At 48.0% G+C, this 13,466-nt stretch overlaps 1 long non-coding RNA gene across 2 annotated transcripts in view; it reads left to right on the top strand.

Moving 5' to 3' along the window:
* Window positions 1-1,769: 1,769 nt before the first annotated feature.
* LOC310922259 overlaps window positions 1,770-13,466 on the top strand; it is a 57,347-nt gene continuing 45,650 nt past the window's right edge. For both annotated transcript variants that reach the window (XR_014592359.1, XR_014592360.1), the window contains exon 1: window positions 1,770-1,902. This is a non-coding gene — a long non-coding RNA (uncharacterized lncRNA). The remainder of the gene's footprint in view (window positions 1,903-13,466) is intronic.

Genomic DNA, 13,466 nt, shown 5'->3' on the forward strand with positions numbered 1-13,466 from the left:
AAATGTGCTTGTGTCTCGGGTTTAATGGTTTCTCTCACCCGAGATTTCAAGGCTGGTGGTTTGTATGGGTCTGAGGGAGTGTTTTTCCCTCCCCGACCTCTGAAGGATTTGAGTCTGTGTCTCTGTGTTCGGTGCGGTGCAAGAATGAAGCGGAGTCTCAAGGTCTTGGTTTTCTTGGTTTCTCGTGTTGTTTATTATTTCTTATCTTACAATTCTCTGTGTCTGGCCAAGATGTTCACAGCAGCTCGGACATGATGTGACTCTCCCCGTTATTGCCATAATACTAAGCCTTCTGATGATAGTTTACATACTTTCCTTCAAAGTCTCTCAAAGGAATCTATATTGTTTTCATTCCTCTCGGTGATGAATTTCTGGATTGACCACTGGGGTCAGAGAGGTGTTCCCCTCATTGACCAATCCTTGACCAAATCCCAAATACTATATAAACCCTAAATCATAATAAACTGCCTTCTTTTCCCTGCTTCTACCTGACGGGTGAGTGTGGTCCTTTTCGTGTCCCTAACTGCGACACCCCATAATGGGAGGTCACTCTGCTTTTATTCAGATAACTATGTAGCTATTATTTACCATTTCATACCAATGCCTATCACCTATACTAACAGAGTCATTTCTACTTTGACCCAATCCTATCAAAGTACTTTGTGCCCACGTCACTGCAGAAGATGGATGCCAAGGAAGAACAAGAAGAACTCAGGGATCCACCCTAATTCCATCATCTTGTCCCCTTGCATCTACATTCTAAAAATCCCAAACTACAAAATCTTCCACACAGTGATAAAATACACTACTGTCTGTTACACATTTGTGACTTGCAATTCTTCTCTGCTTGGATGTTTTTCACATGGACTAAAATCAAAGACTGTCTTCCTGGGCTCTGTGCCAGGCAACCCCCCCCCCTGCACAGACCCCAGACCCTCTTTTTCGGGTCCCAGGCCTCTCTACCAAAGTCTATGACTTTCCAGGGTGCCCAGAGGGATGCCCTGGACTCCAACAGTTGTGCTACTTCATCACTACATTGCCTCTCCACTGCTTGAGTAAGGCGATCTATGAAAGAGGTGAATGGCTCAGATACTCCTTGCTTTACTTCTGTGAAAGTGCTCTCTGGGGTTCCGGCAGGTTGAATTTGCAAAATAGCTTTCCGGGCTGCATCCTTAATATCTGTAATGACTTCTCGAGGCAGATCTGTAGCTTGGTTTTCTGGTCTATCATGACGTGGACCGCCGGATAGATGGGCCAATGTAAGGGCTGCATTTGGGCCTCCAGCATAAGACTCTATTAATCTGGTAAGAGCTCTTCTCCATTTGACTTCCCATAGCATGTATTGAGAGTCTGTTAAAACTGTGGTTGCAGTATATTTGCAATTATAATGTATCAAATCATAATTACTGAATGTGCCTTTCAATAGTTGCTTGAAGTAGAGAGAGCCTAAGCTGCTGTCTTTAAGTGCTTGTATCAAGTCTTTAATTATGTTGTGTGTCAGTGGTATCCATCTAGCAGGTATATTTGGTCCAAAGTATCTTACTGGCATGGGTATTAATTGTGTAGCATCTTCTCCTCCTGTATGAAGAGCTGGTGGTTGCATATGCTGTATAAGTATTAGAAGGTGCAATAATAGAAGCAACCAGTAGTGGGGCAGCAGCAGGAGATTGAACGCCTTGTTGGTCACAAAATGGCGTCGACCGAAACACGTAAGCATTGTTTACGGAAGTGCATAGCGCGCCGCCCATTTGTTGTACGGAAGAAGCACGTCTGGCGCAACCATCTTGTTGTATGGCAAAAAGGGTGCAGCGCGCCGCCATTTTGTGAAGCATAAAGTTCCTGCGCGCAGTCCCCGAGCTGGAATAATAGGTCCCGTAGGAACTCCCTCAGAATCGCGCCATGGTATGTGACTGAATGCCCGAAGGGGGTGGTTATCGGAGCTGCCGAAACTCCTGGGGGAACCCAGAGCCCTGGAAACCCCGGCACCATGCCCGGAGGCTCTGTCGATATTTGAGTGAAAGCGGGTAGCTGTGTGCAGCCCCACGCCACGGATCTCGGCACCAGAGAGCCGCCGCTAGCAACTTCCGGGTCTGAGTTTAAAACCCCTGATCCGAGATTGGACTCACTCTCCCCTTCTCTTGTTTCGTGTAATCCCTGTCCTCCTGTAAACTCCTCCTGCCCCTGGCTTGTCCCTGCCGGGGTCTGAGGGGTGGCTGAAGCCACAGCCATGTTTTGTGGTTTTAAAATTGGTTGTAGAGCTGCCGGGGCGGCTTCGCTCGCTTCTGGTGGTGCCAGTCCGCTCGAGCCGTGGGGGGGGGGGGGGGGGAGGGGCTGCCTGCCCACTCTGCTCGTTCCATGCAGAGCCACTTTGTACACCCCGTGAGAGAGGGTTGCTCCGCCCACCCCGGGCTGAGGGGCCGGTTTGCCCGCTTCTTGCTTTCCCGCTACGCTGTTTACTTGCGCCTGCGGGGGGCTAGCCCGCCTGCTCCGCCCCGTCCAAGCGGCGCAGGTCCTGTCACCCCGCACTGCCGAGTTGGTCCGCTCGCTTCGAGGTGTGGGATTGCTCCGCCCGGTCCAAGCTGTGCTCCCTTGCCGGCACTGTGCGAGGGGTCTTTACCTTCCGTCTCGCTGTTGTGCTTGGACCGTTCATTCTCTGCCGTTCAGCGTCGGAGTTTTGCGCTGTTTGCGGCAATGCCTGCGCTGTTTGCGTAACTGGGGTAGTATGTACGGCTGCCGTCTACGCAGTTAGCGTAAGTTGTGAAGTTTGCGTAATAGCTGTGTGAAAAGCAAGGTTCACTTTCTCGGTAAATTTTAAGATATAGGTTTAATAAAAAATAAGACAATAAGGAGACAAAAAAAAGCGCAAAGTACGGCCGGCCGGGTGACTTGGCATTCAGCCAAGTCCACAACCTGCTATTTCAGAGGCCTTCTTTAAATACTCTTCCTATTGTATCAGTCTTGTTTTTTCCACAAACTAGTTTCCATATTCCAGGAACTGTTTTGCATGGTCCCTCCTCGGGTCTGCCTTTTTAGAGCATGCGTGTTTCTTGGCTGTGTCTTCATTATCACCTCCAGTTTGGGCCTTGGACCATACTTTCTTCAGATGGTAGATGCTGATAGTTGGTATATCAATAGCAGGGTCTTCTTTACATGTTCACTGGATGTTATCCCGACCAGACAGTTTAAGCATACTATATCAACTACTACTACTACGCCTAATTTTCTTTACTAATAGCAGAAATAAAAACTTATATCCTTATCACAATGTTATTAATTATATAGCACACATCTTGCGAAAAGCCAACTTTATAATATACACTTATAACAGCTGCTTTCTACATACACATGGATTCACTTTGTCCTGCACCACTCCCTCATATTTCAAGGGGTCCTGTCTCTGGGTAACTCATCTGCAAGGTTAGGGGGTCTCTTAACACCTCTAGCTGGGTAGCTGTCCATGATTTTTTAAGTGGCAACGATGCTGCGGACACTGACGGGATGGAGGGGACCGCCCCCCCCCTTCCTCCTCTCTCTGCCGTGCGGAATCAGTGTCGCTGGAGCGGTTTTGAGCTTCACTTCTGTTGGCAATAGCTTCATAAACTACCCTGCATACAGCGAGAAGCTTCACAGCCATGCTATTTCTAAGAGTGGCTTCATTATAAAGCCTTAGACAGACGGATTCCTAAAGAAATGGATTAAAAAGCACTTCTGTATTTGCTTTTGGGAACTGCTCTTGTATCCAGCAAAGGAGATCTCTTAACTGGTCTCTTGAGAAAGAGATAGGGTGATTTTTTTATCATGGACTCTAGCTTTTCTATTGCTTCTTTTTGTGTTTTAGACATTACACCAGATTGGCCCTGAAGGACTATTTGAAAAAAAGTTCCTACCTGACTTTAAACGTCAGCTTTTCTCCTTGGTCTCCTGTGTTCCTGTCTCTGACCTGCAGACACGAGTTTCTGGATCCGGCTGTTTTTTTCTTTTCCCCGGGTATTTTTTGCTTTCTTTTTCCCCAGCTTTCCACTGCTTTTTTCCTTCAGGGAGGTCCTGACCTTGGACGGTGTTTTTCCTCACATGAGGAGCACCATTTGTTACAGTTCTGGCTTCTTGTTCTCTGTCAAGGTGTCACGATCCCCTAATGCAAGCAGGGGTCGTGATGGTTTGTTAACTGATCTCAGAATGCAAAAACAACACAGAGGGGATTTCAGTATTAATCAAAACAAATGCACCTTTATTGAGTCAACAGCAAATGCGATAGAAGGATTTGAAAAGAAATAAAGGATAGAGAAAAAAGAGAAAGAGGTGGTGGGTAATAGCTACCAACGGAGAGACAAAATCCTCGTGGTCCATGCCAATAGATCCGTCTTCTTCTGTAGAGTGATCACAAAGTCTTTGGTTAACTCAGGGGTCTTTATAGTCCTTTCGAGGTCTGCCGGGGGGGGGGGGGGGAATGGGACGATCGAGGGAACAGGTACAGGATGGTAGAGAAAGTCTGTAAGCCTGTTGCAAACAAGTACAGACATGCCAGTTCCGAACAGGACAAGCCCATCTCAGCAGCGAGTAGGACCCATTGTTTCAGGACTGATTCCCATGGGAAACCAGTCTTGGTCCAGCAAACACACCTGCAGGCAACACTTGGAAACATTCAGTCAGGCCAGTGTCCCTGTGCTGGGATTTTAAGGGTCTCAGTCTCAGTCCTTTGGGGGGGCTTCAATCTTTGTCCTTGATGAGGGTCGTGAGGCAGGTGAGGGATCTTTGGACTGTCTCTTACACAAGGTCAGGATGAATAATACATGGAAAACGTAGATGTCGACTTCGGACTTGGATGTTTATTGTTTCTTATCTATGTACAGTCTCACAAGGTGAGCTCCAACTATCAACTTAGAAAATGAAGGTGAAATGGAGTGTTTCTAATTCATTCCAAGGTTATTTAAGCAATTATTACCCAATAACATGGTGACACAGGTATTATTTATACTTTTGACCCAATAATGACCACCCAAGGCCCGCAATGTGGACCTTTTTTACCCAATTACAGAAAACCACCCAAACCCATGAAGAAGAAAGAAGAAGAAGGTTGTCCTGGTTTAGGGCAAATTTGGGAGAAAACCCCTGAAAAGGGTCCCTCTGGGGACCAAACCCAAACAGCTCCTCCCCCCAGCCGGTCCAGGAAAAAACTTCCTCGGAGAAAAATGGAAAAAACAATTTATTTGACAAACAAAGTGCCCACAAGCATAAAGAATGAATAATATGAAACAATAAAACCTCTCATTCTGGAGTGAGATGGCAAATTGAGAAAGTCTTTGCTGTGGGTGTAGCTCGGTTCTCTCAGTCTCTTATCAGTCCCAGCCCCTCTGGTGCTGCTAGAAAATGCTGAAGTCCAGGCCCTGGTGGGCCGCAGATGCAAGCCCCCAGTGCTCCCCTGGGTTTTTCAGTCCAGGGCAGGTTTAAACAGTCCCAAGAAAAAGGAAAAAAAAACAACAGTCCAGAGAGCTATTCTGTCTCAGCTAGCTAAAACTAACTAAGAGCAAAGCAGATCCCTGTGCCGCAGTTTGTCCAAGCCTCAGACGAACCCAGTCCCAGAGAAAGAATGCAGAGGGGTGGGTGCTGTTTTCAAAACAAACTGTCCTTCTCCCTGCTTCACTCTCAAAACCAGTCTTAAAGGCACAGAACTCAATGTACAGCACAAACAGAACAGACAATTGGGGATACAAGCATCAAAAAGCCACCCTAGGACATTCCACCCCTTATCTCCATATCGTCAACTTACTACCAAAAAAATATATTCTAACTCTACATACACACACATACATTATACATACATATATATATGTATACAGTATATAGCTATATACAGACAATGGCAGTGGCATTCAACAAAAAGTGATATTTACACAATCAGATCTCCCTGAAGTACACATTGTGTTGTTCCATCTTTCTGCATTATCCACCATGTGCAACCTGGTCCCAGAGCAAAAGCAATCCCACGGATGTGTTTGTCTGTACTTGAGGCAGAATTGATCCAAACTGTCTCCCCTAACAAACCTCTTACATGTACTACTGGGACTTTGTCTACTCTATGCAGGAGCTCAGACTGGGCAGGGCCTGCTCTGTTGGTAGAGCCTCAGATGTTAACTAACCAGGTAGCCTTTGCTAGATGCCACTCCCAATTTTTGAAAGATCTCCCACCCAATGCTTTCAAGGTGTTTTTTAACAGTCCACTGTATCTCTCAACTTTCCCAGCAGCTGGTGCATGGTCAGGGATATGGTACACCCACTCAATGCCATGTTCCCTAGCTCAGGTGTTGATAAGACTGTTCTTGAAATGAGTCTCATTGTCTGACTCAATCCTCTCAGGGGTACCATGCCACCAAAGGACTTGCTTATCAAGGCCTAGAATGGTGTTATGGGCCATAGTGTGAGGCGCAGAGTATGTCTCCAACCATCCAGTGGTAGCTTCTACCATTGTGAATACATAGCGCTTACCTTGATGTGTCTGGGGCAGTGTAATATAATCAGTCTGCCAGGCCTCCCCATACTTATATTTGGACCACCATCCACCATACCAGAGGGGCTTCACCCGCTTGGCCTGCTTGATTGCAGCACATGTCTCACAGTCATGGATAACCTGAGAAATACTGTCCATGGTTAGATCCATCCCTCGGTTTAGTGCCCACTTATAGGTGGCATCTCTACCCTGATGACCTGAGGCATCATGAGCCCATTGAGCTAGGAACAACTCTCCCTTGTGTTGCCAATCTAAGTCTATCTTTGACACCTCTATCTTTGCAGCCTGATCTACCTGCTCATTGTTTCAGTGTTCCTCATTAGCTCTACTCTTGGGGACATGGGCATCTACATGGCAGACTTTTACAGGTAGCTTCTTTACCTTGGTAGCGATGTCTTTCCACTCTTCAGCAGCCCAATTTGGTTTTCCTCTATGCTGCCAATAAGCCCATTTTCCACTTCTCCAGCCATCCCCACAGAGCATTAGCTACCATCCATGAATCAGTGTAGAGATAGAGCTTTGGCCACTTCTCTCTTTCAGCAATGTCCAGGGCCAGTTGAATGGCTTTGAGTTCAGCGAGTTAGCTTGACCCACCTTCTCCTTCAGTAGCTTGTGTGACCTGTCATGTGGGGCTCCATAAAGCTGCTTTCCACTTTCATTTCATCCCTACAATGCAACAAGAACCATCTGTAAAAAGAGTGTAACATGTTTCTTCTGCTGGCAGTTGGCTGTACAGTGGAGCTTCTTAGCATGAGTCACTTGCTCTTGTTCCTCTTCATCAGTGAGACTGAAATTTTCACCTTCAGGCCAATTTGTAATTATCTCCAAAATCCCAGGGTGATTCAGTTTCCCAATATGGGCATGCTGTGTGAAGAGAGCAATTCACTTACTCCATGTGGCACTGGTGGCATGGTGGGTAGAGGGAACCTCTGCTTTGAACATCCACCCCAGTACCGGTAGTCGAGGTGCCAAGAGGAGTTGTGTTTCAGTGCCTATTACTTCTGAGGCTGCTTGGACTCCTTCATAGGCAGCCAAAATTTCCTTCTCTGTGGGAGTGTAGTTGGCTTCAGACCCTCTGTAGCTTTGACTCCAGAATCCTAGTGGTCGGCCTTGAGTCTCACCAGGCACCTTCTGCCAAAGGCTCCAGGACAGACCATGGCTCCCGGCTGCGGAGCAAAGCACATTCTTTACATCTGGTCCTGTCCTAACTGTGCCAAGGGCTACTGCATGAGTGATCTCCTGTTTGATCTGGTCAAAGGTGTGTTGCTGTTCAGGGCCCCAGTGGAAAGTGTTCTTCTTGCAGGTGACCAGGTAGAAATGGCTTACAATCTGGCTGTGCTCAGGAATATGCATTCTCCAAAAGCCTATGGTGCCTAGGAAAGCTTGTGTTTCCTTCTTGCTGATTGGTGGAGACACTGTTGTGATGACATTGGTGGGAATCTGATGCCGTCCATCTTCCCACTTTATTCTCAAGAACTGGATTTCTTGAGCAGGTCCCTTAACTTTACTCTTCTTGATAGCAAAACCGGCTTTCAGGAGAATCTGGATGATTTTCTCTCATTTCTCAAACACTTCTGCTGCAGTGTTCCCACACACAATGATGTCATCAATGTACTGCAGATATTCTGGAGCCTCACCCTTTTCTAGTGCAGTCTGAATCAGTCCATGGAAGATGGTAGCACTGTGCTTCTGTCCCTGGGGCAGTTGGTTCCAGGTGTACTACACTCCTCTCCGTGTGAAGGCAAATTGAGGCCTGCATTCTGCAGCCAGAGGAATGGAGAAAAATGCATTGGCGATATCAATAGTAGCATATGTCCTGGATTTGTGAGATAAGAATGTATTCTATTTGCCATCTGTTGGAGGTGGGGGGCAGTTATCTTATCTCTTCCAAGAACAATGTCTCCCTCCGGGGAGATGTCTCCTGCTAATGGGCCATTAAGTGACTCACTGCATGACTGATAAGGTACATCATCCCATTGTGAGATGCTCCACCCAGAAGGAGGAACCAAGCATTCCTACCTGCATAAAATAAGCTTGGTCTAAGCCATCGCCCCAGTTTTTTTCTTCACTGGATTCCCAGAGGAGCAGCCATCTTCGCTGGATTCCCAGAGAAGCAGCTTCTTCCCTGCTGGATTCCCAGAGGAGGACCAGGCCCATCTACTCTATCACCAGACCTTCACAGAGAACTATACCCTTCTACAGGATCTCTGCTTCAGCAACATTTCATCTGCCACTGCAGGAGGCACAGCCACCATCCAACTGAACTTTTACCAACACCCTGACTCCTCAGGGTGTCAGGTTTTCTGACTGTATCAGTAGTTTTGTTTGTACTAATTACATGTGTTGTTCTTTTTTTTTTTTTATTTTAGTTTTTCTAGTAAATAACTATTATTCCCATTCCCATACCTTTGCCTGAGAGCTGTTTTTTTTATTTTGAAATTGTGGTAATTCGGAGGGAGGGAGGGGGTTTACCTTTTCCACTTCACAGGAGGCTTTTGCCTTCCTTTACAGACTCCTGTCTTTTCAAACTAAGACAGATCTTGGCGCCCAACGTGGGGCTCGAGGGCATTGAAAGGAAAAAGGGAATAATAGTTCTTAAGTAATCTAATTGTGTGTACTGATATAGAAACATCTTTGAGTGTCACCATGTGGTCTAGCTTACCTTGGTTTGGGTGGCACGTGATCGTGGCTGTATTTCTCCCATTTGCAGGCCCTTATCTAGATATGGGTCCTATAACTAAGGCTACTGTGGCTGTTATCCAGTTTGGCTTATGGGTTAATAAGGTGAGGAATTCATGGATCTTTAACTTCCTCTGGAAGGCAGGTACATGGATTCAAAGCTATCATACACTAACTGTGTGTTTTTGGGGTTACCTTAATAATGGTACCTATTGTGAAGAAATGACACCAGGGGAGATTTTCTCCCAACCTTTTAACCATTTTTTTGGGTCTGCTCCACCAGTTTTTGAAGGGTTAAGATCCACTCTGAATGCTAATGATGTCATACAATGAGTGGTGTTGTTGATATGCCTGTTATATTTAGCACTCAGAGATAAGGAAAGATTAACATGGAGAACTACCCTGACACCTGCCCCAGAGACTAGAGATGCTGCTGTTCCAGAGCCTGACCCTGCCCCACAGTCTGTCTCAGAAATGAACCACCCAGATTGGGTGGGGGTTCTGGTTAAGGAGATACGTGAGATGAGTCAGATGCTGAAGGAGTGCATTTCCCCAGCTATTGAGAAACTCTCACTTTGCCTTCAAGAGAGACAGCCAAATAGTACAGCAGTGGAACCCACAGGTGTTACAACTGTCCAGGGTCCAGCCGAACCACAAAGGCAGTCACAGCCAGCAGCAGTTGCCCCGGTAGAAACAAGGAGGTCTAAGATGAAAGCTGAGCACCCAGATAAGGATAGGAATGGAGGAACCTCACAACCCACAGGGGAGCCAGAGGTTGCAATCATCACCGAGTCCCTGAGGTACGAAAGTCTCCGTAACCTGCACAAAGACATTGTGCGACAGGGACGTGAGGCTTATACTACCTGGTTACTCCGGGTCTGGGATCTTATGGGTACAGGCGTGCAGCTGGATGGTAGTGAGGCAAGGAACTTGGGACCCTTGACCCAGGACTCAGGTATGAATCAGATTTTTGTAAAGGAGCCAGGGTCTCTTTCTCTCTGGGAGCGGCTTTTAATGAGTGTCAGAGAAAGGTTTGTCCACAGGGAAAGAATGCAGGAGCACCACCATAGGATGCGCTGGAAGACCCTTGAGGAAGGGATCCAACAGCTGAGGGAAGTAGCAATATTGGAGGTACTCTTTGGGAGGGATGGACAGCATGACAATGACCCCGACAAAGTCAGGTGCACAGGGCAAATGCTGTAGAGCCTAGCAAACCTTGGGCCATCTCAATACACCACTTTTATTGCAACAATTGATGCAGATACTAACCGAGAAACCGTGGGTTCTGTTGCCAACAAGCTGAGGAATTATGAGAGCATGATCAATGGCCCAATGCAGGCTCATATCTCAGCTGTGATTAAGGAGTTCAAAGAGGAGATGAGGGAGATGAGGGAGGAGATGAAGAAAGTTAATGCAGCCCCTGTGCGAGTTACAAGCCTCAAATTCAGTGCCCAACATTCCCCAGCTAGAGACAGAGGGTACACCCCAAGGGCCAATTTGTGGTTCTTCCTGCGTGACCATGGGGAAGACATGGGTAGGTGGGATGGGAAACCCACTTCTGTCCTGGCAGCACGGGTGCGTCAGCTCAAAGAGGGAAACTCTAACCGAGGAACTTCCACCAAGGTGAAGGTAGCCTCGACCTCCCATGACCGAACTGCCGGGTATGATGTGTCAGATCCCCTTGAAGGAACCTCTAGTATGTATGCCCAAGAAGGGAATAATAACCAGTGTTAGAGGTGCCCTGTCTCTAGCCAGAGAGAGGCACGAGAAAACCAGATCTTCTGGACAGTGTGGATCCGATGGCCTGGCACATCAGAGCCACAAAAATATGATGCTTTAGTTGATACTGGTGCGCAGTGTACTTTAATACCATCGGGACAGGTGGGGGCAGAGGCTGTTTCCATTGCTGGTGTGACAGGGGGATCTCAGCAACTGACCCTGGTGGAGGCCGAGGTGAGCCTGACCGGGAAGGAGTGAAAGAAACATTCTATTGTGACCGGCCCAGACGCTCCATGTATTCTAGGCATAGACTTTCTCCAGAACGGCTATTACAAAGACCCAAAGGGACTCAGGTGGGCTTTTGGAATAGCTGCTGTAGAGGCAGAGAACATTAAGCAGTTGAACACCTTGCCTGGATTATCAGAGAACCCGTCTGCAGTAAGACTCCTGAGGGTGGAAGAGCAACGTGTGCCAATTGCAACCTCGACAGTGCACCGCCGGCAATATCGGACAGATCGAGATGCTGTGATCCCCATCCACCGGATGATTCGTGAGCTAGAGAGCCAAGGGGTGGTCAGCAAAACTCACTCACCCTTCAACAGCCCCATCTGGCCTGTGCGCAAATCCGACAGAGAATGGAGATTGACTGTGGACTACCGTGGCTTGAATGAAGTGACTCCACCGCTGAGCGCTGCCGTGCCGGACATGCTGGAACTCCAGTACGAGCTGGAGTCCAAAGCAGCAAAGTGGTATGCCACTATTGACATTGCTAACGCGTTTTTCTCCATTCCTCTGGCAGCAAAATGCAGGCCTCAGTTTGCTTTCACGTGGAAAGGTGTGCAGTACACCTGGAACCGACTGCCCCAGGGGTGGAAACACAGCCCCACCATCTGCCATGGACTGATCCAGACTGCACTGGAAAAGGGTGAGGCTCCAGAACACCTGCAATACATCGATGACATCATTGTGTAAAGGAGCACAGTGGCAGAGGTGTTTGAGAAAGAAGAAAAAATCATCCAGATTCTCCTGAAAGCCGGTTTCGCCATTAAGAAGAGCAAAGTCAAAGGACCTGCCCGAGAGATCCAGTTCCTTGGAGTGAAATAGCAAGATGGACGCCGCCAGATTCCCACTGAGGTCATCAACAAGATCACGGTGATGTCTCCACCGACCAGCAAAAAGGAAACACAAGCTTTCCTAGGTGCCATAAGATTTTGGAGAATGCACATTCCCGAGTATAGCCAGATTGTGAGCCCTCTCTACCTAGTTACCCGCAAGAAGAACAATTTCCACTGGGGCCCTGAACAGCAGCAAGCCTTCACTCAGATCAAGCAGGAGATTGCTCATGCAGTAGCCCTTGGCCCAGTCAGGACGGGACCAGAGGTGAAGAACGTGCTCTACTCTGCAGCCAGGAACAATGGCTTGTCCTGGAGCCTTTGGCAGAAGGTGCCTGGTGAAACTCAAGGCCGACCCTTGAGATTCTGGAGCCGAGGTTACAAAGGGTCCGAAGCCAACTACACCCCAACAGAGAAAGAAATCTTGGCTGCCTATGAAAGAGTTCAAGCCGCCTCGGAGGTGATTGGCACAGAAGCACAACTCCTCCTGGCACCCCAACTCCCGGTGCTGGGCTGAATGTTCAAAAGAAAGGTTCCCACTACCCACCATGCCACTGATGCTACATGGAGCAAATGGATTGCCCTTATCACCCAGCGTGCCCGTATTGGAAATCCGAATCGCCCTGGGATTTTGGAGATAATTACGAACTGGCCGGAAGGTGAAAACTTCGGTCTCACTGATGATGAGGAACAGGAACAAGTGACAAGGGCTGAAGAAGCGCCACCATATAACCAACTACCAGCAGAGGAAACATGCTACGCTCTTTTCACTGATGGTTCTTGTCGCATCGTAGGGATAAACCGAAAGTGGAAAGCAGCCGTATAGAGCCCCACACGACAGGTTGCACAGGCTACCGAAGGAGAAGGTGGATCAAGCCAACTCGCTGAGCTCAAGGCTGTTCAGCTGGCCCTAGACATTGCTGAAAGGGAGAAGTAGCCAAGGCTCTACCTTTACACCGATTCGTGGATGGTAGCCAATGCTCTGTGGGGGTGGCTGGGAAGGTGGAGAAAGGCCAACTGGCAGCGCAGAGGAAAACCCATCTGGGCTGCTGATATATGGAAAGACATTGCCTCTCGGGTGGAGAAACTAACAGTGAAAGTCCGTCATGTAGATGCCCATGTCCCCAAAAGTCGGGCTAATGAGGAGCACCGAAACAACGAGCAAGTAGATCAGGCAGCAAGAATAGAGGTGTCAAAGATAGACCTAGATTGGCACCATAAGGGGGAGTTGTTCCTGGCTCGATGGGCCCATGATGCCTCTGGTCATCAGGGCAAAGATGCCACCTACAAGTGGGCACGAGACCGAGAGGTGGACCTAACCATAGACAGCATTTCTCAGGTTATCCATGACTGTGAGACGTGTGCTGCCATCAAACAGGCCAAGCGGGTGAAGCCCCTATGGTATGGTGGACGGTGGTCCAAGTACAAGTATAGGGAGGCCTAGCAGATAG

The sequence above is a fragment of the Zosterops lateralis genome (genome assembly GCF_965231275.1).
Source record: "Zosterops lateralis genome assembly, chromosome: W".
NCBI classification, from domain to species: Eukaryota; Metazoa; Chordata; class Aves; order Passeriformes; family Zosteropidae; genus Zosterops; species Zosterops lateralis.